Source organism: Pristis pectinata, chromosome 23, assembly GCF_009764475.1.
Source record: "Pristis pectinata isolate sPriPec2 chromosome 23, sPriPec2.1.pri, whole genome shotgun sequence".
Taxonomy (NCBI): domain Eukaryota; kingdom Metazoa; phylum Chordata; class Chondrichthyes; order Rhinopristiformes; family Pristidae; genus Pristis; species Pristis pectinata.
This window is the reverse complement of record NC_067427.1, coordinates 36240923-36267695: the sequence shown is the minus strand read 5'-3', so window position 1 is coordinate 36267695 and position 26773 is coordinate 36240923. Positions and strand designations below refer to the sequence as shown.

Here is a 26773-nt window from a genome sequence, read left to right as displayed (position 1 = left end):
CTGAAGTCTGAACGCAGGCCACACGTGTCGCAACATTAACCACTTCCTCCCTTCTATAACTTGGTAGAACAAGTGGCACTTTAAGGATCTTAAGTCGAGTGTGTTGCCTGGTGATGTGACCGAGTGGTCTGAGGCGCGCGATAAATGCTCCAGGAAGCCGTGGCTTCAAATCCCACCATGAACAAAGAGGTGACTTTACCTTTTGCTTCACGGGAAACCGTTTCGTGGATCGTCCGCCCCGAACATAGTTTTTTTTTTCGTTAATGTAGTAAATGGGAAAACACGGAAATAAATTCTTCAACTTGCGCATCAAACGGTTTCACTGTGACGAGAGCACAGGCTTCCGCGTAAAATCTCGGAGATGACATCCGTCAATCGTTGCATCTTTCCTGAAAGTAATATCTGAACGTTGTCTCAGATGCTGACATACTTCCCAAACTGCGGCGTATGCATTAGGGGCAGTTAACCTGAGCAGTATTTCGACACATTCAGCATCAGGCATCTTATTTTGCATACTCTTGTTACATGTTGAGGGAATGGGTAAAGTTGATGTTCAAAGGGACGAGGCTGTATTTGTGTACAACTCATCGCAACCCAAACTGCAGTCGTCATAAGAAACTGGGTAGCAGAATTCAAGTGGAACAAATCTTCTCTTCAGCCAGAGATCCAGCTTTGTATTGGAGGAGAGACAGGGGGCACCAAGCCTGTATTGTCGGAGAATATTTCAGCTGCAGTTATAAAAGGCTAACGGGGTTCGACAGACCTGACGTTTAGTGTTCAACTGAATGGATCAAACACCCCGTGAAATGCCAACAACAGCAGCAGCTCCCGATGAAGTTATGATCTGGTTGTACTAACAAAACAGAGAATTAATAAAACCTCCAAGAGATTTCGGAATTCCATGTTCCTGCCCATCTGTATGTCGCCACAATCACGAACATAACTGAACAGGTTTGTCAGCTTCTCACCTGGATACTCTGGTAAATTTGTCAAACGTCGGATTCTTTTCATTGAATCAATGTTGGCTTGGCTTCGATGTTTTTTTCTAATATATCGTAACTGGCTACTTCTGCCCCAATTACAACCTCCAGCATCTTGGAAACAGCAGATGTAACACCAGTGAGGTTATGGTGCCCGTTTTGCGAGTCACCCTTTTGAAAATTAAGAAGTAACTTTTCAAATTCGTTGGCACCTTTTTGGAACTCTGCGAATTTTCAAACGTACTTCAACCGACGGCTTCACTAACTCTGCAGCCACGTCCTGTAAACCCTTGGTCGAAGGTCCACAATACCATTGACTTGTCTGCCTTTGACCCCATTAGCTACTCCAATATCCCGTGTTGGCGACAGCTGAAATCTTCAACGTGCTTGTTGAGGTGTCCTCTACCGTGAAGACTGGTGCAGGTTATTGGTTCATGTTGTTTGCCTTCCTTTCCTGGTATTAACACCCCTGTGTCACCATCAATGCCCCACACACCCTCAATCACTCTCTTCAATCTGCTCTCCCAATGGAGGCCCCTGTCGGTTGTTTCAGTATCACCTGTTGCTTGTCGCCCGCTGTCAGTTTTCTCTCCCATTATTAGCTTGTAAGTTGATCCCTGCAGTTTCACAAAATACAACCGCAGTAATCTGAACTGCCGCGGTTTTAGGCATTTGCAATCTTCAATGTTTAATCGACATTGCACTTAACCTCCTTTGTTAGCCATCAAATCTCTCGATGGTATGCACTCACATCCAGAATTCTGTTCGCTGCTTCCTGTTTGTATCAAGGCTGTGATGAGGTCTGGAGCGGTGTAGACCGGCCAAATCCTGCAGTGAGTTGGGATGCGTTAGTCCTACCTGATAGAAGGTCAGTGAGGCGGCTTTTCGTCAGTCGGCACATCATTCTCGGGACACAGATTGTTCTCGTGGTTGGCCACGCAAGATTGCGGGATGAATGGCTGGAGAGTGGATAAGGAAAGTACGTTTCTATGAGTAGGAGAGTCTCGGATCCAAGACCACAGACTCAAAATAAATGAGCGTCCCTTTGGAATGGAGTCGTTGAGGATTTCTTTCAGTCTGAGGGCGGGGAATCTCTGGAATTCGTAACCACAGAGGGCGGTGGAGGCCAAGTCGTTGCGTTTGCTAAATGTAGATATTGGCAGGTAGCTGATTGGTAAGGGGTTTTATTATCATCCGGAGAAGGCAGGAGGATGGGGCTAAAGAAATATCAGATATGATTGAATAGCGGAGCAGACTCGATGAGCTGAATGACCAAATCTGTTGGTCAAATACTTATGGTCTTCTGAAGTTGAAGGAATCTCGGTTATATGATGTCATATGTTTTTTTCTATGTCAATGGGAGCAAAGCGATAGTCCACGTCAGAGGAACTGACCAAGTTAATGGAGAATGAGTGGTTCATGTTAACATAGTAAAACGCGTTAAAATTCCGAGTCAGGCTGATTCAGTGAAAGACAGGAAAATACACAGTGCGTTAGTTGTAAGGTTTCAATGGTCGCAGTTGTCTCTGATGGGATTTTTTTTTCCAATCATGAACTGAGATCCAAGTGATTTTTGCAGAACATTGGATTTGAGTGGTGACACAGCTACTGGATTCATGGACTAATTTCTGATGCGGTGTCAACTGAGTTGAATTGTTTGATGTAATCTGGATGACGGGCAATGAAGTGATCATTTTGTGTTGACCCCGTGGTGACTTCAATATTATTAACCACGATGGGCGCTTCCCCTGTACATCAATGCTATTTTCGATTGTGTTAGAAATATTTCAGGTTGAAAAGTGATTAACTCAACCTGTTTTTTTCAGTGACCGCGAACAACATTAGACTATTGATTTCCAAGTGTCTCACTGCAGAGGTTCATCTTTTCTATTAATACAAAGTTTCTCTCAATGTGCTGCTCCAGTGACAGAGACAGAATCACCTCTGACCTAAACATCTACTATCTCCATAAACTTAAGGAGATGTTCTTTCATTTCAAGATTCTTTGAAATGTCCTTTATGAGATTGAGAAGATCTATTATCCTATCCTGGCTGTTTTAGGCGTCTCTGGTAAGTCGGCTGATACGCTATTTGCGCTGTAAGCTATATTTATCTGTACCATTGCGCTTACCCGTGCCGTAATTACAGAAACCAGAGTTATCAGTACCTGCTCCTGATGTGCGTTTTTTCAGCGTGCCGCTGTTTTTCGCTCTGATTAATGCATTCATTAGCCAGGAGGCAAGTAACAGAAAATGGACACACTTCTCCCGTGTCAATGTGATACTATTGGCGGGAGACCAAAATTTCTGGCGCTTATTGCATGCTTGCGCCGATCACCTGTATCCGATCGGACAGATGCACTGTGGGAAAACACGATCAGTGAGCGTGGCCTGCAACAAGGGTTTGGACTGGACACAGATTTGGCAGAAAAGTGGATTGTTGACGATATTCACCCTAATAAATCCCAGACACGCTGTTTACCAGTGGATCCGGTATCGCCGGCTCTGTGTCACTTGTGCTCACTTGTGAAAAAAATATAGGGTTACAATTTTCAGTGCGTATTACTTTGCTTCTTTGCATCGTATTTGATCAAGGTATTCAACAATCCACCACCAACTCGGCACAGCAGAGGGTTCCTTCATGGCGAGACGTTAGCTGGCTCCTGTCAATCTCCAGCTCTATAGCCGTGCAAATCATTGCATTTGTTTTCACTTCAATAAATTGAACATTTGACCACTCCATTGATGCAAAAGCTCTTCATCAGATGGATATCTTCTGTAATCTAAATGCAGTAATTTTCCATGTCAGGGTCGAATGGTTCGGGCATCTGATTAAATGCCAGTAGTGGTTAATTTGCCCAAGGTAAGGAAGATCGGGTCGTATTAACAAAACACAACATTAATAAAATCTCCAACATCGGTTGGAATTGCATGCTCGTGATCAACTGGTTGACAACACGTTGACAACCAACTTGCGCAAACAGTGGCTGAAGTGTAGGTTGGAGGGGATATTTCTGAACACAGGCAGGAAACGAAATCACACAACACTGCAGACCCCGGGTCCGAAGCAATTTCTATCTGTGATTGACTGAATAAACCCAACGTAATATTACCGAGGCCGGTCACATTCCGTTTGCACTTTTGTGGGTGAACAACCAATGCTACAGTCGCACAGTCAGGGATTTATCTCACTGTTACCTGTTGAATTTCAAAGTCGGCAAAGGAATCTGTGATTAGTCTTATCCAATCAAGACGTACTCCGCACGGTGGTTCTGACGGTTACGAAGGTGGGAGTTTGAGCACCTTCATTGCATTTCATCAGTGGAATTTCCTTTCCTTCCAGATGTTTAATCCAGGAATCCAGGAAAAATTCTGACACCGTTCATGTCCAGTCTCATTGATTTGTTTTCTCATTTTCTTTCCCCACAGTTAACCTGGTGACGATTGTGGTCCTGTCTCGGAGAAAGTGCGGTCTCTCCAAGGTGTGCCACCCACTACCTGCTGGCCATGGAGCGGCGGATCTACTGTCATTATTTTTGATCTAATATTGAGGCAGATCCCCATTGTCTTTTCCATTTGGGTTGCTACGTTCGCCCCCATGTGTAATTTCCACGCCGTCCTGCTTCAAACCGTCACGGACTGTTCCGTCTGGTTCACCATCGCCTTCATCTTGGACTGATTTTTTTTCCATTTGTTGCCAAAAACTGAAAACTCGGTGTTCCACCGAGAAAACAGCGGCTACGGTTCTGGGAACAGTGACTGTTCTGAGCAGCATAAAGAATGTTTTCTGGTATTTCATGTACACACCTTGGTACAGGTTGGTGAATACGCCTTGGTTTTGTTACATAAACGTCCGTGTTATAAGCTCAATCATCTGGACAACAACTGAGTTTCTTCATTATATTCTCACTCCGTGTGTCCCGTTTGTTTTGATTCTGCCCTTCATCGTTTTAACAGTCAGACACATTTTAATGGCGAGCAGAGCCCGCAGGGGATTCCGGGGTCAGAATAATGGGGAGACTCCCAGGGATAGAGAGATGGAGAGCAGAAGGAAATCCATAATATTGCTTTTCATCATGTCGGGAAACTTTATTCTGTTGTGGTCAGTGTTTACGGTGTATTGCATCTGGAAACGACTGTGGAATTTAGCGTACGATTCTGTTTTCTTCCCAACATTTATCGGCGAAATAGGTTTCATGTTACAGCTTCTGAGTTGCTGCACAAACATCTGTATTTATGCTGTGACACAGACTAAGTTCAGAGAGCAGGTGGTTACTGTGGTGACGTATCCGTTTTCTCTAACTGCAAAATTAATTAAATACGCTTAAGAAGTGAACAATTTGAAGATTCAGCCTTTATTTGAACGTTCTCTCAATCCCTCTATCCACGAGAATCTCTGATACAGCGACAGGGCAGTTGAACCGAATATGTACACGAACTGTTGCACTTTAAACCTTTCCCCGCAAAACGTGCCTTGTTCATACAAAAGATATATGAAATATGCTGGGCAGTTCTGTCGTGTTCCTTGTAGAACAGAGACGTTTGTTCGTGATCCTAAATCGTTGAACAGTCAGTGTACCCGCGAGTGTGAACAGTTAATGGCAGTCTTGCGAAACTGTTGCAGGCAGGTAGGCCCGTGGAAAGACGTGTTAACTGCCAAACCAAATTAAATCGTCTCATTCCAATCCTTCATTAACCACCTCCCAGTCTAGTCAGCGACTGCAGAAACAATTACGTCATCGCTTCCATCCCCCTCCAATCAAGAAATGTTGCTCACTGTGTCGCGAGTTATTTTTCCACAAGACACGGGTGACATAACACGCAGTTCACACAAGTACAGTGTGACCGAAATATAATCAGGCAGCTCCCGTGTTTGAAAGATTTTATGAGTGAGTACATTGCAGGGAAAGACACGCACACATCAGTTCATAACCTGAAGGAACGTCCACACATTCTTTTCCTACCTGTGATAAATCCGAGAAGCTGACAATTACTCTCAGGATCAGTGCATACACAGAGAAAGTATCTGTGCAGAGCCAGAAGGACTAAGTCTCCGACCTCAAGTTCGTCCAGGTAATGCCGCATTCCCGAATCCTTTCTCTGCTCTTGTTTAGTGCACCTGATTTAAGCAGCATAACAGGACACTAATATTGCTCGACACAAACAGCAAACGCTGGAATCGGAAGGGGCAAACATTCTGCTGGAGGATGATAGCGGGTCGAGCAGAAATTGTGGGAGAGCGGGAGTGGGGTTGTCGACATTTCGGGTCAAAACTCTGCATCGCGTGCTGCTATACGGTTCCGACAAAATGTCATCAGTTCGTTTCCCATCACAAATACAGCTCGACCTGTTTTTTTCCTCGAGCAGATTTATTGCTACTGAAATTGGCAGCACTTTCAATCAGTGAAAAATCTACTCTCAAAATCAGGGATACCGAAGCAAGTTCTCAGAAAAAATTATGACGCGAAGTAATTGAATGGATTAATTTACAAACTGGTTGGCAACTTTTTTCCCCAGATGGCGAAGCTGCCGACCTCTTCTGCTGCAGCAGTTGATGACCTGTGCAGTTAACACAGGATTATGCTCTTCATTCCGGAGTTTATAAATTACTTCTGTCGGAATTTTTTCATTGGATCTGGAACACTTTACGTCGAGACCACCATAAATTCCCATCTATTAAAAGTCCAGCCATATCAGAGTCAAATGATTGCTTTTATAGGCATATGAATGTACTTCATCTCTTAGATCTCGGAGCTAACCTCAGCTGCAGTTGTGATTCATGTTAATTGCGTCAGGCATCCAAGCAATTGTCAGTAACAGTTCTGTCACCCAGGGCAGACAGGATCGGTTTGACTTACAAAAACACAATAAAGCTTCCCGCAGTTGTCGCGGTCGCTTTCAGTTCAATCACTCACACCCCAAGAGTAGAACCAACAATGACACAGCCGGGGACTGATTCGTTTATATTTTTGAATTCAGCTGAATGTTGACAACAGAATCCGTGTTTGAACTTAGACGAACATGACATCCTCTTCACGGTGTTGTTGATCGTGGGAGATGGTTGGAACTGTCAGCACTGACATTTAGTTTTATTTTTGGATGAGTGTTCCTTCAATATCTTTATTCCAGGCCCTAACGAAAACACTCAGTTAGTTACCATTCTGTCTTATTAATTTGCCTCCTCATTCGTTTTTTTTTCACACGGTTGCGGTCCTGTCTAGGGGAAGGTGCGGTCCCTCAAGATGTGTCAACCTTAAACTGTTGGCCATGGCAGCAGCGTATCCGCTGGTCATAGAGTCGTACAACACGGAAACGGTCCCTTCGACCCAACTCGTCCATGCCAACCAGAATTCCCATCTGAGCTCGATCAATTAGCCTGCATTTGACCCAAATCCCTCTAAACCTTCCCGATCAATGTGCCTGTGCAAGTTCCCTTTAAATGTTTTAATATACCTGCTCAACCACTTCCTCTGGCAGCTTATTCTATGCACTAACCTTATTATGGGCGAAAGAAGTTGGCGCGGATTTCATTATTAAATATTTTCCCTCCAACATTAAAGCTGCGCCCTTTCGTTCTTGATTCCCCAACCCCGGGAAAAAGACGGCATATTCATATAATGGTTTTATACTACTCCATAAAATCACATACATTCTCCTACACTGCAATTAAAATGTCCAATCCTTCTCAAAATCTCTCCAGAACCCAGTCCCTCGAGTCCCGGAAACATTCTCGTAAATCTCCTGTGACATGTTTCCAGCACAATAACACCGTTCCTGCAGTAGGATAACCAAGATTGAACACAATAATCTAAATGTGGCCATACCAACATCTTTCTGAACTGTTTCACAACATCCCAATTTTGTATTAAATGACCTGACTGCACGTAGCATTAGGAATCAAGTAGATGACCTAGTGGCACAACTACAGGTTAATAAATACGACATTGTGGCAATCACCGAGTCATGGCTATATGATGGATGTGATTGCGAACTGCATGTCAAGGGGTACGCAGTGTATAGGAAGGATATGCGGGTAGGCAGAGGGGGAGGTGTGGCCATGATCGTTAGTAGTGATATAAAATCAATAGAAAGGAAGGATATTGGATCAGAGGAGGTGGAATCCTTGTGGGTGGAGCTAAGAAATAGCAAGGGTAAAAGGACAATAGTAGCAGTCATATATAGGCCCCCAAATAGCAGTCAGCAAGTGGACGATAAGTTGCAGTTTGAGATAGAAAAAGCATGTCAGAGTGACAATGTGAAGATAATTATGGGGGATTTTAACATGAAGGTGGACTGGGAAATCCAGAATGGCGGTAGTACTCAGGAGAGGGAGTTTGTGGAATGTCTAAGGGACGTTTTTCTAGAGCAAATTGTTGAAGAGCCCACCAGGGGATCGGCTGTTTTGGATTGGGTGCTTGTAATGAACCGGAGGTGATTAGGGAACTAAAGGTAAAGGAACCACTGGGAACCAGTGATCACAATATGATTGAGTTCAGTTTCAAGTTTGAGAAGGAGAAGCTGATAACTGGTGTATCGATATTTCAGTGGAACAAAGGAAATTACAATGGTATGAGAGAAGAGTTGGCCCTAATTGATTGGAAGAGCAAGCTGGCTGGAGGGACGGCAGAGGAGAAATGGAAGGAATTTCTACAGGAAATAAGGAAATTGCAGGATAGATATATTCCAAGAAAAAAGAAGGTTTTGAATGGAAAAAAGGCACAAATGTGGATAACGAGAGAGGTGAAGGCTAAAATAAAAGCAAAAGAAGCGGCGTACAAAGACGCAAAAATTAGTGGGAAAACAGAAGACTGGGAAGCTTTTAAAAACCTGCAGAGAGAAACTAAGAAGGTCATTAGGAAAGAAAAGATTAATTACGAAAGGAAGTTGGCGGATAACATTCGAAAGGATACTAAGAGTTTTTTTAAATACATAAGGTGTAAAAGAGAGACACGGGTTGATATAGGACCAATTGATAACGGTGCAGGAGCTATTATAATGGACGATAGAGAGATGGCAGAGGAACTGAATGAATATTTTGCATCGGTCTTCACCGTGGAGGACATCAGCAATGAGCCGGTTAGTCAGGAGTCTCATGAAATGGAATTCAGTTCAGTTAAGACTACTAGGGAGAAGGTGCTAGGAAAACTAAATGGGCTAAAGACTGAGAAGTCTCCCGGACCGGATGAGGTGCATTCCCGGGTTCTGAAGGAGGTGGGTTTAGAGATAGCGGAGGCATTGGCGATAATTTTCCAGAAATCGATAGATTCCGGCGTGGTTCCGGAGGACTGGAGGGTCGCAAATGTAGTTCCGTTGTATGAGAAAGGTGGGAGGCAGCATAAAGGAAATTACAGACCTATTAGTCTGACGTCAGTGGTGGGAAAGTTATTGAAATCCATCCTCAAGGATGGGGTTACAGAATACCTAGAGGCGCAAGGCAAGATAGGTCCTAGCCAACATGGTTTTGTGAAGGGAAGATCCTGCCTGACCAACCTATTGGAGTTTTTTGAAGAAATCACAAAAGGGTGAATAAGGAAGAGGCGGTAGATGTTGTGTATTTAGACTTTCAAAAGGCCTTTGATAAGGTGCCTCACAAGAGACTGATTAATAAGATTAGAGGTCACGGAATTACGTGTAGGATAACAAAATGTGTGGAGCATTGGCTGGTTGACAGGAAGCAAAGATTGGAAATAAAAGGATCTCGTTCTGGTTGGTTACTGGTTACTAGTGGTGTGCCGCAGGGGTCGGTGTTGGGCCTGCTCCTTATTACCTTGTACATTAACGATTTGGATGATGGAATAAATGGTTTCGTGGCTAAGTTTGCGGATGACACCAAGATAGGGGGAGGAGTAGGGAGTATTGAAGAGATAGGAAGGTTGCAGAGGGACCTGGACAGTTTAGGAGAATGGGCAAGGAAATGGCAGATGAGATTCAATGTAGAGAAATGTGCAGTTGTACACTTTGGAAGCAGAAATAAGCGGGCAGATTATGATCTAGGAACGAGAAAATCCAAAGAACGGAAGTACAAAGGGACTTGGGGTTACTCGTGCAGGTTACCTTAAAGGTTAACCACCAGGTCGGATCGGTGGTAAAGAAAGCGAATATTATGTTGGCATTCATTTCGAGGTATAGTGTATGAAAGTAAGGAAGTGTTGATGAGGCTCTACGGGGCGCTAGTGAGGCATCATTTGGAATATTGTGTGCAGTTTTGGGCCCCACATCTTACTAAGGATGTGTTGACGTTGGAGAGGGTTCAGAGGAGATTTACGAGGATGAATCCAGGAATGAAAGGGCTTATGTATGAGGAGCGTTTGTCGGCTCTTGGACTGTACTCACTGGAGTACAGAAGAATGAGAGGGGACCTCATAGCGACATTTAAACTATTGATAGGAAAGGACAGAGTAAATGTGGCTAGGCTGTTTTCCTTGGTGGGTGATTCCAGGACCAGAGGGCACAATCTTAGAATTAGAGGGTACAGTTTCAAAACAGAGATGAGGAAATAATTCTTTAGCCAGAGGGTGGTGAATTTGTGGAAATCCTTGCCAAGTACAGCAGTGGAGGCCAAATCAGTGGGGGCGTTCAAGGAGGAGATAGATAGATATCTAAATAGTCAGGATATCAAGGTATATTGGGATAAGGCTGGAAATCGGGATTAGAATGGCCTTTTTTCTTCCCCCATTCCCCATTTCTCATTTCTATTTCCCTTTGCTTGGAGCAGACTCGATGGGCCGAATGGCCTGCTTCTGCTCCCTTGACTTGTGATCTTGTGACTGATGAAAACAAGCCTGCTAAATGCCGTATTCACCACCCTGTCTACCTGTAAGCCCACCTCCAGGTTTTACGTACTTGTTCTCCTTGGTCCCTCTGTTCCACAAGACTTCCAGTGCCACACTGTGCACGGTGTAGGTCCTACTCTCACTTGTCTTCTCAAAAGGCAACATCTCGCACATCCGAAAGAAACTCACTCCATTTGAAATTCCTCGGCTCACTTACCTGGCTGATCAATATGCCTTTGCACATCCAGATTATCACCAACTATTTTAGTGTCAACTGCAGTTTGCCTAACCATGCTGTGTTGTGGAGGTTAGGGGCTGTCACGTGACAGCAGTGCCCACCACCTGGTCGGAAGACCCAACACCGCAAATCAAGGTTTGGCTCCGCCTCATCCATCAGCGCACACCTGACAATTGGCCTTCGTAAATTACCCGGACTGGACCCTCAGCCCTCCAGCACTATAAAGGGAGCCACATGTGCTTGGAACTCTCTCTTTGCCATTATCGATGGATCACCCTGCTTCACTCCAGTCCGATGCCGTGGGACGGCGCTGGAGAATTTATTGATGAGGTGTGCATTGTTTAAGGGTTTGGAGCGTTTTATTTAGTGTCCCAAGTTGCATGGAACCTTGCCTGATCTGAGTCAAGAGGTGGTGGGTATCGTATTGTTTTTACTTCATTGTATGTACCTAGTTTGTTGTGTGTGTGTGTTTGTGTGTGTGTGTGTGTGTGTGTGTGTGTGTGTGTGTGTGTGTGTGTGTGTGTGTGTGTTGTGTGTGTGTGTGTGTGGGTGTGTGTGTGTGTGTGTGTGTGTGTGTGTGTGTGTGTGTGTGGGAGGGTGGGTGGGTGTGTGTGTGTATTTTACGCCCGGTGCGATTTTCCCACGCTCGCTTTAAACTGACCGCGTGTGTGTGATATTCCCGTTAACATTTTCCCACGCTTGTATTTTGTAAATAAATCCTTTACTGCCAGACTGTCTTCAGAGTCCTTCCTTTTGAGACCTATCGAATTTGTTTCCTCAGTCACAACACATGCCTTGTTCATTCTAATCCAGGGCATTGATTTAGATGACAAACAGCAATGTGCCCAACACCGAGACATGGAGGACAACACTTGTCACGGACATGCAGTCCTAAAATCATCCTTGCACCATAACCCTTTGCATCACACTATCAAGACAATGTTGTGTCCAATTCGGTAACTCTCCCGAATCCCATGCGATCTTTCCACAGCAGCCTACAATGCGGAACGTTATCAAAGACCTTACTAAAGTCCATATAGTTCACGTCCATCGCGTTAACTCATCGACCTTCTTGGTTCCTTCTTCAAAGAAAATCCTGAGTCACATTCGTGAGACATGATCTCCCACTCACAAAGCCGTGATCCCTTTCCCTTACCAACGGTCGACTTTCCAAGTGCTCGACGTGTTATCCCTGAGAGTCACTTCTGGTTGCTTATGTTCCACAGATGTTAGTCTTCCTGGTATATAGTTCCCGGATTTTCTTCGAACTCCTACTTAAATTAGCCACCCTGCAGTGTTCCGACACATCACGTCGCTAATGATGATGGATGTACCTCAGACAGGGATCCCGTAATTTGATCTCCAGCATCTCACTGTTTTCTTGGAATATACCTGCTCATGCCCTGGATATGTAGCCATCTTCATACATTGTAAGACATCCAAAAGTTCCTCTTCTGCAGTGCAGACTATCCCCAAAACGCCCCTGTTGCCAATCCCAAGATACCATAGAAACATAGAACCATAGAACCATACAGCACAAAACAGGCCCTTCGGCCCACCGTGTCGTGCCGTCCATCAGACCAGCCTCACACTACCTAACCCCTTCCTCCCGCATATCCCTCTATCTCATTTCCTCCATATGCCTAAACAACAAGATCTTGAACCTGTTCAATGTATCTGCCTCCACCACCACCCCAGGCAGTGCATTCCATGCACCAACCACTCTTTGGGTGAAAAACCTCCCTCTGACATCTCCCCTGAACCTTCCACCCATAACCTTAAAGCCATGACCTCTCGTCTTGAGCATTGGTGCCCTGGGAAGGAAGCGCTGACTGTATACTCTATCTATTCCTCTCAATATTTTATATACCTCTATCATGTCTCCTCTCATCCTCCTCCTTTCCAGTGAATAAATCCCTAACACCTTAAGCCTCTCCTCATATTCAATACTCTCCAATCCAGGCAGCATCCTGGTAAATCTCCTCTGCACCCTCTCCAATGCCTCCACATCCTTCCTATAATGAGGCGACCAGAACTGAACACAGTACTCTAAATGTGGCCGAACTAGAGTCTTGTAAAGCTGCATCATAACCTCGCGGCTCTTAAACTCAATCCCGCGATTTATGAAAGCCAACATCACATTGGCCTTCTTAACTGCTCTTTCCACCTGTGAGGCAACTTTCAACGAACTGTGAATATGAACCCCCAGATCCCTCTGCTCCTCCACACTGCCAAGTACCTTGCCGTTTACCCTGTACTCTGCCCTGGAGTTTGTCCTTCCAAAGTGTACCACCTCACACTTCTCCGCATTGAACTCCATCTGCCACTTGTCAGCCCAGCTCTGCATCCTATCAATATCCCTCTGTAAGCTCCGACAGCCCTCCACACTATCCACAACACCGCCTATCTTAGTGTCTTCCGCAAACTTACTAACCCAGACCTCCACCCCCTCATCTAAGTCATCTATAAATATCACAAAAAGTAGAGGTCCCAGAATCGATCCCTGCTGGACACCACTAGTCACTGCCTTCCAATCCGAGGGCACTCCTTCCACCACAACCCTCTGCTTTCTACATGCAAGCCAATTCCTAATCCACACAGCCAAGCTTCCTTGGATCCCTCGGCCTCTGACCTTCTGAAGAAGCCTACCATGAGGAACCTTATCAAGTGCCTTACTAAAATCCATGTAAACCACATCTACCACACTGCCCTCATCAATCTTCCTGGTCACCTCCTCAAAGAACTCTTATCAGGCTTGTGTGGCAAGATCTTCCCTTCACAAAGTCATGCTGGCTGTCCCTAATCAGTCCATGATTCTCTAGGTGTTCATAACTCCTATCCCTTAGAATCCTTTCTAACAGCTTACCCACCACAGACGTGAGAATCACCGGTCTATAATTCCCTGGCCTATCCCTATTACCTTTTTTGAACAAGGGGCCCACATTCGCAATCCTCCAATCCTCCGGCACCACCCCCATAGACAACGAGGACTAAAAGATCCTTACCAGCGGTTCAGCAATCTCCTCCCGAGCATCTCGAAGCAGCCTGGGGAAAATCCCGTCAGGCCCCGGAGATTTATCTGTCTTAATATTATTTAACAACTTCAACACATCCTCTCTCTTGATATCACCAACCTCAAGAACATTACCCCTACCAGCACTCCCTTCCGCATCATCAGTACCCCTCTCCCTGGTGAATACCGAAGAGAAGTACTCATTGAGAACTTCTCCCACTTCCGCCGCCTCCAGGCACATTCTCCCACCTTCGTCCTTAATCGGACCTACCTTCACCCTAGCCATTCTCCTACCCTTCACATACTTGAAAAAGGCCTTGGGATTTTCTTTAAACCTACTAGCCAAAGCCTTTTCATGTCCCCTTCTAGCTCTCCTCAGCCCTTTCTTAAGTTCCTTCCTCGCTACCCTATATTCCTCACGGGCCCTGTCTGAACCGTGCTGCTTATACCTCACGTATGTTACCTTTTTCTCCCTAACAAGTCGTTCCACCTCTCTCGTCACCCACGGTTCCTTCACCCTGCCATTCCTTCTCTGCCTCACCGGGACATATTTATCCCTAACATCCTGCATGAGGTCCTTGAATATCGACCACATCCCCATGGTAAATTTTCCTTCAAAAAGGACATCCCAATTTACACTCCCAACTTCTCTCCTTATAGCCTCGTAGTTAGCCCTTCCCCAATTGAAAAACCTCTTGTTCTCTCTGCACCTGTCCCTGACCATGACAATTTTAAAGGTTATGGAGCAATGGTCACTGTCCCCCAAATGCTCACCCACCAATAGATGCTTCACCTGTCCCGGTTCATTTCCTAAAACTAGATCTAACATGGCATTCCCTCTAGTCGGCCTTTCAACATACTGCGTCAGGAATCCCTCCTGGACAAATTTAACAAATCTTCATGTCTTTCTGTACGTTAAAAGCAGTGGAGGAATATTCACTGAGCACCTCGTCCATCAGCTGAGGCTAAAACAATCATGTCCACATTGGTTTTTGAGGGGCCCTATTCACGATACAATTACTCATGCCCCTTGATATACACATCAAATGTCTTTGAAGTCCCCTTAATCAACTCTGCGAACGCTGTCTCATTCCCCCGTTTTGACCCTCTGATTTCGTTCTTGAGTACGCCCCTGCATCTCTATACTCGTCCCGGGATTCATTTCATTCCTGCTGCCTGTACCTGAGCCATGCCTACTTCTTTTCCAAGCCCAACCCACAATATCCTTCTCAATAAGGGTTATGTACCCCTGCAAGCCTTGGTCTTTGCTCCACCAAGAACATGCCGCTCTTGAACTTTCGATATCTCACTGTTAAGCGCCTCCCCCTCTGCCAGGTGTCCCGTAGCCATAAACAACGTACCCCAATAATCTCTTGCAAGCTTAGGTCTAATACCGTCAAAACCTGCATTGTCCCAATTTAGAACTTCAGCTGGTGGACGAGGTATGTCCCTTACCATAACCAATGTAAAACTAATAGAACGGTGGTCACTGGTCCCAAAATGCTGCCCCACTGACACCTCAGTCACTTGTCCTGCGCGATTTCCCAATGGTTCGTCAAGCTCTGCTCCTCCTGGTAGGGTCTTCAATATATTATGTGAGGAAACTTTCCTGAACAGACAAATTCAACCCCATTTAATCCCGTAGTTCTATGATGGTCCTAGTCTGTATTAAGAAACATAAAATCCATTACCATATCAAACCTCTTATTCTTGCAACTCTCTGCAATAGTCTTCATGTCTGTTCCTCCAATTTCTTTGACTATACGGGGCCCATATTACAATCCCAACAAGGTGATCTTCTCCTTCTTATTTCTTAACTCCACCCGTGAAGATTCACTGGACGATCCCTCAGTAATTTCATCTCGGACTACTGCCGTGTATTTCTCCTTCCTTAAAGATACAAATTCCGCTCCTCTCTCCTCCTCCTCCTCTATCTTGCCTATACCACGTGTACCCTGGAACATGGAACTGCGAGTCCTGTCCCTCCATTCACCATGTACCTGTAATAACTCTAATATCTCAGTGCAATGTAGCGATCTGTGCCCTGTTTTCATCCGCCATCCTATCAGGCCCCTTGCTTTGAAAAACAATATTTACTCCAACAGTCTTCTCTCGCTCTGTGATATGCTGTTGTCTGTCTTGTCTTCTGACCTTACCGTTATTGAATTTTATCTCAACTTCCAGCCTCCCATTTGACTCACTTCCAGTTTGGATCCCACCCCGCTGCCGCCCAACACCACCCCACCCCGCTAATGTAGTTTTAACTCTCCCTTGTCGTACCGCCAGCTGGGATGTCTGTCCTTCTGCATTTCAGGTGCAACCCGTCACTCTTGTAAAGATCATTCTGTCCCAGAAGAGATCCTGGGAAAAAGTAGAGTTGCAATCTGTAAATGTGTCGTTGACTCAAGGCTGGGCATGTGTTGAATGGGCAATGCAGTATAGCATAAGTAATTCGTTTCAGGTAATTGGAAGACATGGAAGGTGAGATTTAATGCGAGAAATACGGGATGTTGCATTTTTGTTGAGAGAGTGAGGAGAGACAAGATCGAATAGATGATACGCTTCTGAAAGGGATGCAGCAGTAGAGGCCGCTAAGTGTATTTGTGCAGAAGTCACTGAACGTGACAAGGCTCTGGGAGAAAGCACCTAAACGGCACAAAGACTTTCTGGGCAAAGTTCGATCAGGGGACTTCGAAACAGAAAAGGTGTGTTGATCTTTGATAAAGAAGTGCTCGGGGCTTAAATGGAGTATTGTCTTCAGTTCTGGTAGCAAAATTGTAGGAGCATGAGCAGACATCTGCGGGGGTCCAACAAAGGCACAAGGGAATTCTTCATTTGGTCAGGTGCTGCAGTTAGAAGGAGAGAGTAGCGAACCTGGGACTGTTTCATTCGAAAAGCCAAAATATTTGGAAGGATCATATGAAACGATGAGTGGCCCGGTTAACGTAGGTTATGGGCGGCTGTTCCATTGGTAGGGGAATCGTTCGTAAGAGGTTACAGACATAAAACAAAGATGAAGGGAATTAATAGTGACATGAAAAAAGAAAACATTGTCAGATGTGTCCGCAGATATAACCAATAAAACTGACATGACCCACTTCCTTATCTGGTGTTTCTACATTGTACTTTACCAAGATATTCTACCCTCGCACTGCAGGCAGAGTACTGCGTGCTTCATATTTCAGGAAGTCCATACAAAGCAACGTATCAGGGGCGGAGGGACAAAATTAAATGTTCTTGCATAGGAGAGGCTGTAACATGATATCCTGCAGTGGAAATTGTTTGACAGACAGGAAACAGAGGAGGAATGGTTGAGTCTTTCTCGGGGGGAATGGCGTTGACAATGGGCTACTTCAGTGTTCTGTGGTTGTACCCCAGGTGTTTAAATGCATTGGTCCATTCACTGTTTTCGATGAGGATCCTAATATGCTATCGATGAGTATGACAACACGGAACTTCGTGATATCGTGAGTTCTGAAGAGGATACAAGGATCAGTGGGGCGATGTCGAGGCTTTGGACAGGGTGGAGAAGAGGTTTACCAGGATTCGAGGGCATGTACTATGAGGAGAGTTTGGACAGATTTGGGTTGTTTTCTCTGGAGCGGCAGAGGCTGAGGGGAGATCTGATCGAGGTTCTGTCCCATTATGAGAGGCACAGATAGAGTAGACAGCCAGTATATTTTTTTCCCACGGTTGAAATATCTTATACCAGACGGCATGCATTTAAGGTGAGAGTGATAATTTCAAAGGAAATGTGGGGGGAGGGGGAGCTCTTACGCAGAGAATAGTGGGTGCCTGGAATGTCGTGCCAGGGGTGGTGGTGGAGAGAAATACTACAGGGGCATTCAAGTAGCTCTCAGACAGGCGGATGAGTGAGCGGGGAATGGAAGGATATGGACGTTCTGCAGGCAGAAGGGATCAGTTTAGTTGGGCATTTGATTACAAATTTAATTCTTTCGGCACAACATTGTGGGCCTGAGGGCCTGTTCCTGCGCTGTACAGTTCTATGTTCTTTGTTCTATGTGGACAACTTCAGTGAATCGGCAAATACGTGGCCGATGCAGCATTACGTGGATAAACGGGCAGTTTTCCATTTTGGCAGTGAAACAGAGTTCAGGATAAAAATTATATGAAGATAACCTCCATAGGGGTCGTTCAACGCATATTCGGCAGATTGAGACCCGGGATGGCGGAAGTGTCCATGAGACCATACGAGAAAGGAGCAGAAATGGCCATTCTTCCCATCGAGTTTGCTCCGCCATTCTATTATCAGCTGATCCATTCTCCCATTTAGCCCCACTCCCGGCCTTCTCACTATAACCTTTGATGCCCTGGCTACTCAGGTACCTATCAAATACACCCAATGACTTTTCCTCTACAGCCGCCCGTGGCAACAAATTCCATAGATTCACCGCTCTCTGGCAAAAGAAATTTCTTCACATCTCTGTTCTCAATGGCGCCCTTCAATCCTGAAGTCGTGTCCTCTTGTACTAGACTCCCCAAGCATGGGAAAACAACTTTGTCACATCTACTCTGCCCAGACCTTTTAACATCCGGATGTTTCTATGAGATCGCCCCTCATTCTTCTGAACTCCAAGGAGTACAGCCCACGAACCGTCAAACGTTCCTCAGATGTGAACCCTCTCATTAATGAAATCATTCAAGTGAATCTTCTATGACCCCTCTCCAACGTCACACATCCTTTCTTAAATAAGGAGCCCTAAACTGCACACATACTCCAAGTGAGGTCTTACCAATGCCTTACAGAGCCTCAGCATCACATCCTTGCTCTTATATACAATTACATGAGAAATAAATGCCAACATTTCATTCGCCTTCTTCACCACGGACTCAAACTAGAGGTTAAATTTTAGGGTAACCTGCACGAGGTCTCCCGTTCCATTTGCATCTCTGAATTTTGAAATTTACCCCATTTCAATAATAGTCTGCCCGTTTATTTCTTCTACTAAAATGCATGACCATACACTCCCCAACAATGTATTTCATTTGCCATTTCTTTGCCCATTCTCCGAGTCTATCCAAGTCTCTTTGCAGACTCTCCGTCTCCTCAACACTACCCGCCCCTCCACGTCTCTTTGTATCAGGGGCAAACTGAGCCACAAAGCCGCTTATTCTATAATCCAAATTGTCGATCTCCAACGTTAAGAGAAGCGGCACCAACACGGACACCTTCTAACACCACAGGTAACAAGCAGCCGGCCAAAATGTGATCCCTTTATTCCCATTTCCTACTTCGTGCCAATCAGCCAATGTTCTATCCATGCTCGTAACGTTTCTGTTATTCCATGGGCTCTTATCTTGTTTAACAGCCTCATATGCGGCACCTTTTCAAAGGCATTCTGAAAATCCAAATGCACAAATTCCCCTGCATCTCCTTTGTCTAGCCTGCTTTTAATTTCCTCAAAAACTTGCAAAGATTTGTCAGGCAGGCTTTTCCTTTAAGGAAACCATGCTGAGTTCGGCCTATCTTGTCTTGTGCCTCCAGGTACTCCATAACCTCATCCTTGACAATCGACTCCTACAACCTCTCAACCACAGATGTCAGGCTAACAGGTCTATAATTTCCTTGTTGCTGCCTCGCACCCTTCTGAAATAGCGGAGTGACATTTGCAATTTTCCAGTCCTCCGGAAGCATGCCAGAATGTATTGTTTTTAGAAGATCATTACTAAAGCCTCCGCAATCTCTACAGGTACTTCCTTCAGAATACGAGAGTGCATTCCATATGGTCATGGAGATTTATCTGCCCTTAGACCATTCAGCCTCCTGAGTACCTTCCCTGTTGTAATTGTGACTGCACATATTCCTTATTTTTGACTCCATTGAGTGTCAGGTATACTGCAGATGTCTTCCTCAGTGAAAACTTATGCAAAATACTCATTCACTTCCTCTGCCATCTCCTTGTCTCCCATTACAATTTATCCAGCGTCGTTTTATATCGGTCCTATATCTACCCTCACCTGTCTTTTCTTCCTTATATACTTGAAGAAAGAGACCAACGTCACATTCAAAAATATTTGAATATTGACGGATTTGACTGTAGCAACTGCAATTGGACTCATTTAGTAACATCCACGATGCCGAGAGTATCAAAGCCAGGAGCTTGTGAGAGTTGGTCACGACTATTGTGCAGGAAACAAGTCTTAGGGTAACCGCCAGGAAAGGTAGTGCGGATAGGCAGGGCATGTGCAAAACAGCTGTGGTCATTCCCCGCATTAACACCTGTTTATTTGTGGGTACTGTAGTAGTGATGGCCTTACAGAGAAGAGCAACAGAAACTTAGGTTGTTGCACATCGGCTGGTGCTCACGGACAAAACGGGAGGATGGAGTCAAGGAGAGCTGTAGTAATAGTAGACTCCTGATTTCAACAACGCCTCACTACTACTGTCTGTCTCTTTCCAAGTCAATCTTGCATCCGATTGGCCAGCTCACCCTAGCATTCATGTGATGTAACCTTCCAGACCAGGCACCCATACGGGTTCTTTTCAAAGTCCGGGTTAATGTCCATGAAGACTCCGTCTACCTCCCTGCTCTTGTCAAAATTTCTTCAAAAAAACTCAGTCAGATTTATGAGATACGAGTTGCCCCGCATAAAGCCGTGCTGACTGTCCCTCGTCAGTCCTTGGTTTCCAAATTCTCGTGGAGCCTATCGCTCCACTCCAACAACGTCCCCAACATTGATGTAAAACTTACCGACATGTATTTCCCTGTCGTGTACTTCCAGCCCCTCTTCAATTAAGGCATAACATTAGCTAACCTCCAGGCAATCGGTGCCTCATCCGTGGCTGATAATGCAAATATTTCTGCCCTGACCGCCGCAATTACTGCCGAAGCTTCCACATGCTTCCACATCTCATAGGTTACACGTGATCAGGCCATGGGGATTTACCGACCTCAACGTGGTGCCTTAAGACTGCCATTAGCTCCTGTGTTGCGATGTCGATATGCTTTTATACAACACTCTTCCTTTCCTCTAATTCCTTCGCTACCGACCTCACATTCAGCACCTGCGCAGTCACCAGACGTCCCTTAACCTGCTAACAGGATCTACCAATCAATCTTTTCAAAGTGGGATTTCAATTTGTCGGCCTGTCCGATGTTGTTCCACAACCGTTTTAAACCTAAGGCAACTCTGTTCACCGTCCAGAAGCGCTCTCTCACACTGACGCTCAAGTTACTTGCCCAGCTTCATTTCCTCGCCGGTTGTCGGTTGTTAACCACCCTCGCCCCCCCCTCCCCCCACGACACACACACGTTCTTCAAGAAAACTTACCTGGTCACGATAAACCAATTTCAACCTACGCAAGCTGTTTGTACTGTGGCAATCCCAATCAATAATAGGGAAGTTTTCATCAGCTACTATTGTAATTCTATTAATCTGATAACGAACTGCGATCACCATCCATTTTTGTTCCTATAATTCCCAATAACTGTTGGGGCCCGATAATACAATATCATCACAGGGATCTTCGCCTTCGTATATCCCAGATCCACGCACATGTAATCACTGGACAATTCCCCAAGAATACCATTTCTAAGTACAATGTGATGTTCTTCGTCATCAGAAGCTCAACTCTCCTTCTCCTCTTACTTTCCAGGGTATCGCACCTGAAGCATCTCTCCCTGGAACATAGAAATGCCAACCCTGCCCCACCCTCAACCATGTTTATGTTATTTCTATAATATTCCAGACCAGTGTTCCAATCCATGCCCTGAATGCATCTGCCTTATCCGCCTTGTTTATTGCATTAAAATAAATGCAGTTTAGTCTGCCAGAGCTTCCCATCTGCCTGTCACCTCTGCCTCAGAAACTCTCCCCGCCAGGATGTTGGTCTCACTCCACCTCAGGTGCGACCGTCCATCTCTACAGGTCACCTCTGCGCCAGCTAGATCCCTGTGCTAGATTCAGCTGAATCATTATCTCTTGCACAAGCACATCGGCATGCATGCATCTGCCCCATCCTCCTGGTCCAACCTTCAACAAGATGCTGGAGCAACTGAGCAGAGCTGGCGGTATCCGAGGGAAGAAACAGACTGTCAACGATTCGGATCAGGACTATTCCTCAGGACTGTTTTGAAGAAGTGTCCTGAAGAAGGCTCCTGACCCTAAACGTTGACTGTCTGTTTTTCTCCACGGGTGCTATCTTGCCTCCTAATCTTTTTTTCACCGAGATTACAGCATCTGCAATCCTTGTTTCCTCTGTTCCTCGCCGGCACGTGGTACCGTGAGAAATCCAGATAATCCAGCCCAGCAGGTACCACTCTTGTAACCTTCTGCCAATTTCCCCATCTTTACTATTCAGGACCTCATTCCTTCCTATACTTATGCTGTTGATACGAACGTGGCCAACGATGTACGGCTGCTGACAGTTCCCTTGAGAATGAAATCCCACTGATTGTCAATTATACCAGAACTTCTTGGCTGAATCCTCTGTGGAGCATTCACATCCGCTCTAAAGTGTGCGAACTGATACGCACAAACTTGATGGAAACAGTTTTTACAATATGGCCGCCGTATTTTCCCGAAACAGTCACACAGACTGGGCAGCTCTGAGAGAAAATTATCACCTCGCTAAGTTAGTATTCGATTATTTAAAACCATGGCCTGGATTTCCAGATTCTTCGCCATCAGGCGACGTCATCAGGCACTCAAATTCTGACCTTGTTTGTACAGACTCTGGTGGGACTCGAAACCAAAATCTTTGAATTATTCGAGCATGTTTTCGTGGAAGTCCAACACGTTATGCATTGCGTTACAGAACTTACAGTCAACCCCTTTGATGCATATTAATAAAGTTACGGGGCAGCAAATAACAATTTATCAAACGCAAACTCTCGTCCGCTCGCGTTCGTTCTTTCACTGAAGAAGCAACAGAACCAGTCCCACACTTCCTATCCTATTGCAGCACCAGGTTCGTCAATAACATTTTCCGAGCAATTGGACGGCACGAATTTCTGGTGAAGTTCCCGGCATTTTTCTGTTGGTTCAGGGAGATTCGCTTATGTTTCTTCCACCTGCTTCGTTGAAAACCTTCTCCAGCACCAGCAGATTTCAGGGGAATTGCATATGACCAGTTATCAGCGTTACGTCACTGTGAGCACACTGCCGCCTGCTCCAGGCTGTCGTCAGAATTCAGGAATTCCCGCAAATTCCGCGTGATGCAAGTAAAATTCAGAACAGATTACAGTGTTTTCCCTTTTCAAATGAAACCTCGGGACGATCTCTGCTTGAAGGAATTTCGTCTAATTTATCCCTTATACTGGCGTACTCATGCAACATTCATTAGTGAAAAGACGGAAAGGACAGGAAATCGAATGAAACAAAGAACTGCGATTGATATTCCGTGAGGATGGATTGAGATACTGGAGAATTGAATAAAAATTGAAGCGAAAGAACTCGGAGGAAGCTTGTCGAGAGGTAACTTGGGGTCCAAATCCATTACTTCGTGAAGGTTGCTGCACAAGTCGATAGGGCTGTAAAGAAGGTGCTCGGAATGCTTGAATTTATAAATTGTGGAATGGAGTTCAAGAGTCGGGAATTACATTGCAGATTTAGTAAACTCTGGATGGAACGTATTTGGAGTATTTCATTCAAGTATGTCACCCCATTAAAGGAAGACTGTTTAGGCTCTGGACAGGGCTCAATGGAGGTTTACCAGGATGCTGCCTGGAGTAGAGGGCAGGAGCTGTCCAGGAGAGGTTTGACAAACTGGGTTCCCTGTCTCTTGAGAGGAAGGGAAGGGGAGATCTAACAAACATTTATCAAATTATGAGAGGCATTGATAAAGTGGACAGCTGGTATATTTTCTGTTTCAGAAACGAAATATATAATTCTGGATTCCATGCATTTAACTTGGTGGGGGGCTGGAGTACAAAGGAGATATGCGGGGCAAGTATTTTAGACAGAGAGTGGAGGGTGCCTGGCGATTGAGGCGTTGAAGAGGCTCTAAGAGAGACACATGATATTTCTTCACCACCAGGTCCAAAATGGTAAAGTAATGTTTTAAACAGAGGGCTCGTCCGGGATTTGAACCCGGGACCTCTCGCATGCTTGGAAATTCAAACCCAAAGCGAGAGTCATACCCCTAGACCAACGAGCCCCTTCCTGCTCATCGTGCTACTCTAATCCAATCCGTAATTGGAATATTTTGTGCAGTGTTCAAGCAAAGTCACGGGGAACCATGCTGCTCCAACTCTGCACTGAACCACTGAGATACTCATCAATTTATAATCGTAATGTGATGTTTCAACGTTAATCCATTCCGGAAAACAAGGGCCTGGCCCAATGCAGCTGAAGTAGTTCTTAATTCGCACTTTATCAGGCCCCTGTTTCTGATAATACATCATCAAACGCTGTGACTAAGTTCGGAGGTCACTGGTGATAGAACAGTCGGCAGCGGAGCGCAATTGGCGATAACATTTCTTCCTGCCGTGTCTTTCTCCCTTTACAATATGTTGGGTAAAAATTTAAGAACTGGGTTGCAGAAATATGGTAAAACTCACATTGTTTTTTCACTCTGGGGAGGATTTATCAGCCAAATATTCTCACCTTTGAAGTATTAACCGTTGCCTTTCTCTTCCGGTGAAGATTATGCGCTGAAAAATAGGATGTCCTGAAGCATTAAAGTAGTTGCCGGAATATTTATTTGCGAACATACATACAATATTAAAAATTGCAGTGGAGAAGGTTTCATTACATTTTACATCAGTGTTGAAGATTGAGTCGTCAGAAGGTCCGTAATTAATGTCGATCGCCAGTAGGTGGTGCCGGACCTGTGCACAGAACAGCTGGAGCCGGTGTGGTGATAATATTCCAACAGTGCTGTTCAGAGACATCTGCAGCGGCGCCGTGGATTTTGGATTTGGGACTCTTTGTTCTTCATATCAGTCCGCGACCTCCTATCGTACCGAAAACCATCTTGTATTTCTCTTTTCCCCTGGTCTGACGAAGTGTCCCGGACTCGAAACGTTAACTCTTCCTCCTTTAACAGATGCGGCCTAAACTGCTGAGTGATTCCCTCATTTTCTGTTTGTGCTTCCAGAAATTCCAGGCTGGTTGTATCGCAACGAACAATTTACGAAGTTATGGCACGGGGAATGGCGGAAAGGTCAGTGCCTTACAGCCAGAGCCCACCTAATTTCCGCGAAATCACTTCCTGATCATCAGTAGTTCAATTGTGCGCGCACTGATGCATACCCAACCGCAGACAACGAATTCTTGTCATTTTCAATGTCGCAATCTTGTGATATCTCAGAGACGTTTCAAGCAGGAAATTTTCTTGAGACCAATGGTCTACAGTAGACTCTCCACATCAGATGCGTTCGTGAACCCCTAAACTGTGCACAAACTGTCAACGTCGACTGTTCATTACCCTTCCCAGACTCTGCCTGACTCATTGAGTTCCTCCAGCATTTTATGTACGTTGCTCCAGCATCAGTAGTCTCAATTGGGTCTCTGCTTGTCTGTCTGTCTGTCTCTCTCTCCCTCCCTCTCTCTCTGTCCGTTCAAAATTCATTTATAACGCAATTTTAACGTTAATTTCCATAAAGCGACCAGGGGACGAGTTCAGATAATTTTTTGAGCATTGAGGTGCTCTATTGTGTTGCAAAATTGAATGCAGTTCCACTGCCCTTGAAAAAAGCGCTGTTATTCCTACAGCTGTCATCTGAATTTCCAGGCCTTTCTCGGTGTTGCCCTTTCACTGAAGCAATGTCTGCACGATTCTAAAGGAAGCAAATTCAAGGTGCCTGCGTCCTCTCACACCCAGGCTCGCCCTTCACTTTCGCACACGGACTGTCGCTTCCAAACAAAGAGTCTTTCTCAACGTCATTCGCATCTCATCCACGTGACCACCTCAGGAATCACCACTTATTTTTCACCAGGCCTTTGCATTTGTTTATAGCGATGTAACCTCTGCGCAGGTCGTGTATGCAGGGAAGTTAATTTTGTTAAGTGATACAGTCTGTGCCTGGTGTGGAGGGGATCTGTGGACGGAGATCCTGGGGATTTCACCAGGTCCAGGCTGGTAACTGAGAATTCTATTCTTATCGACAGCAAACACATTTAAACAAAGCTCAGATTCCCGCAGTGTTTCACCCTCACCTCCCAGCTCTGGCGACAAAATAAACAGCGCTGAACGCAGCCAATGTCCTGCCATTTCACTGGATTCGTGGCACTTTAGTAAATATCGAGAATCACTTTCTTGGGTAAGAAATGCAAGTAAAACCTTTTGAGGCAAATTTGCTCTTTTCCAAAGACAGAAAATTAGAATTGAGTTTTTGATTTACGTTAGCGTCGTCACCAGCACAGAACGGTGACATTGGCCATCAGCTTGACCAAGTGATCTCAGGTGCTTGGTTCATGTCGCGGAGACAAGGCTTCGAATCCCACTCCGGAATGTAATTCAGCCATTTACTCATCGTTCGTATCCATTTCCTGTTTTACTGCCGGCAGTGTTGGCTTGCACGATCAGTCGTTCGGGCACTGAACACCTCTCGTCCTCCTGACCTATCACTCCCGCTCTACTGCTCGATTTTTTAACAGAAGGTGCGCTTCATGAAATTGTATCTCGCCGCTTCCACGTCGTGCTGTCCACCCCATTTACTAGCCCCAACTGCTCCAGATATTGCCCACAGGAACAGTCGGAGATCCCTTGACAGTGACTTCCACCACGACTTTTCCCGGTTCCCCCGAGATAGACATTTACAGGAACAAGGCTGCGTCATTTTTTCAGCACCTAAGTATTAAAT

At 45.3% G+C, this 26773-nt stretch overlaps 1 non-coding gene across 1 annotated transcript; it reads right to left on the bottom strand.

Annotated features, from left to right (window-relative positions):
* Positions 1-24035: 24035 nt before the first annotated feature.
* Positions 24036-24123, bottom strand: trnap-ugg (transfer RNA proline (anticodon UGG)). The gene is given in 2 exon segments: positions 24036-24071; positions 24088-24123. It is a non-coding gene; the product is annotated as a tRNA-Pro (tRNA).
* Positions 24124-26773: the final 2650 nt, after the last annotated feature.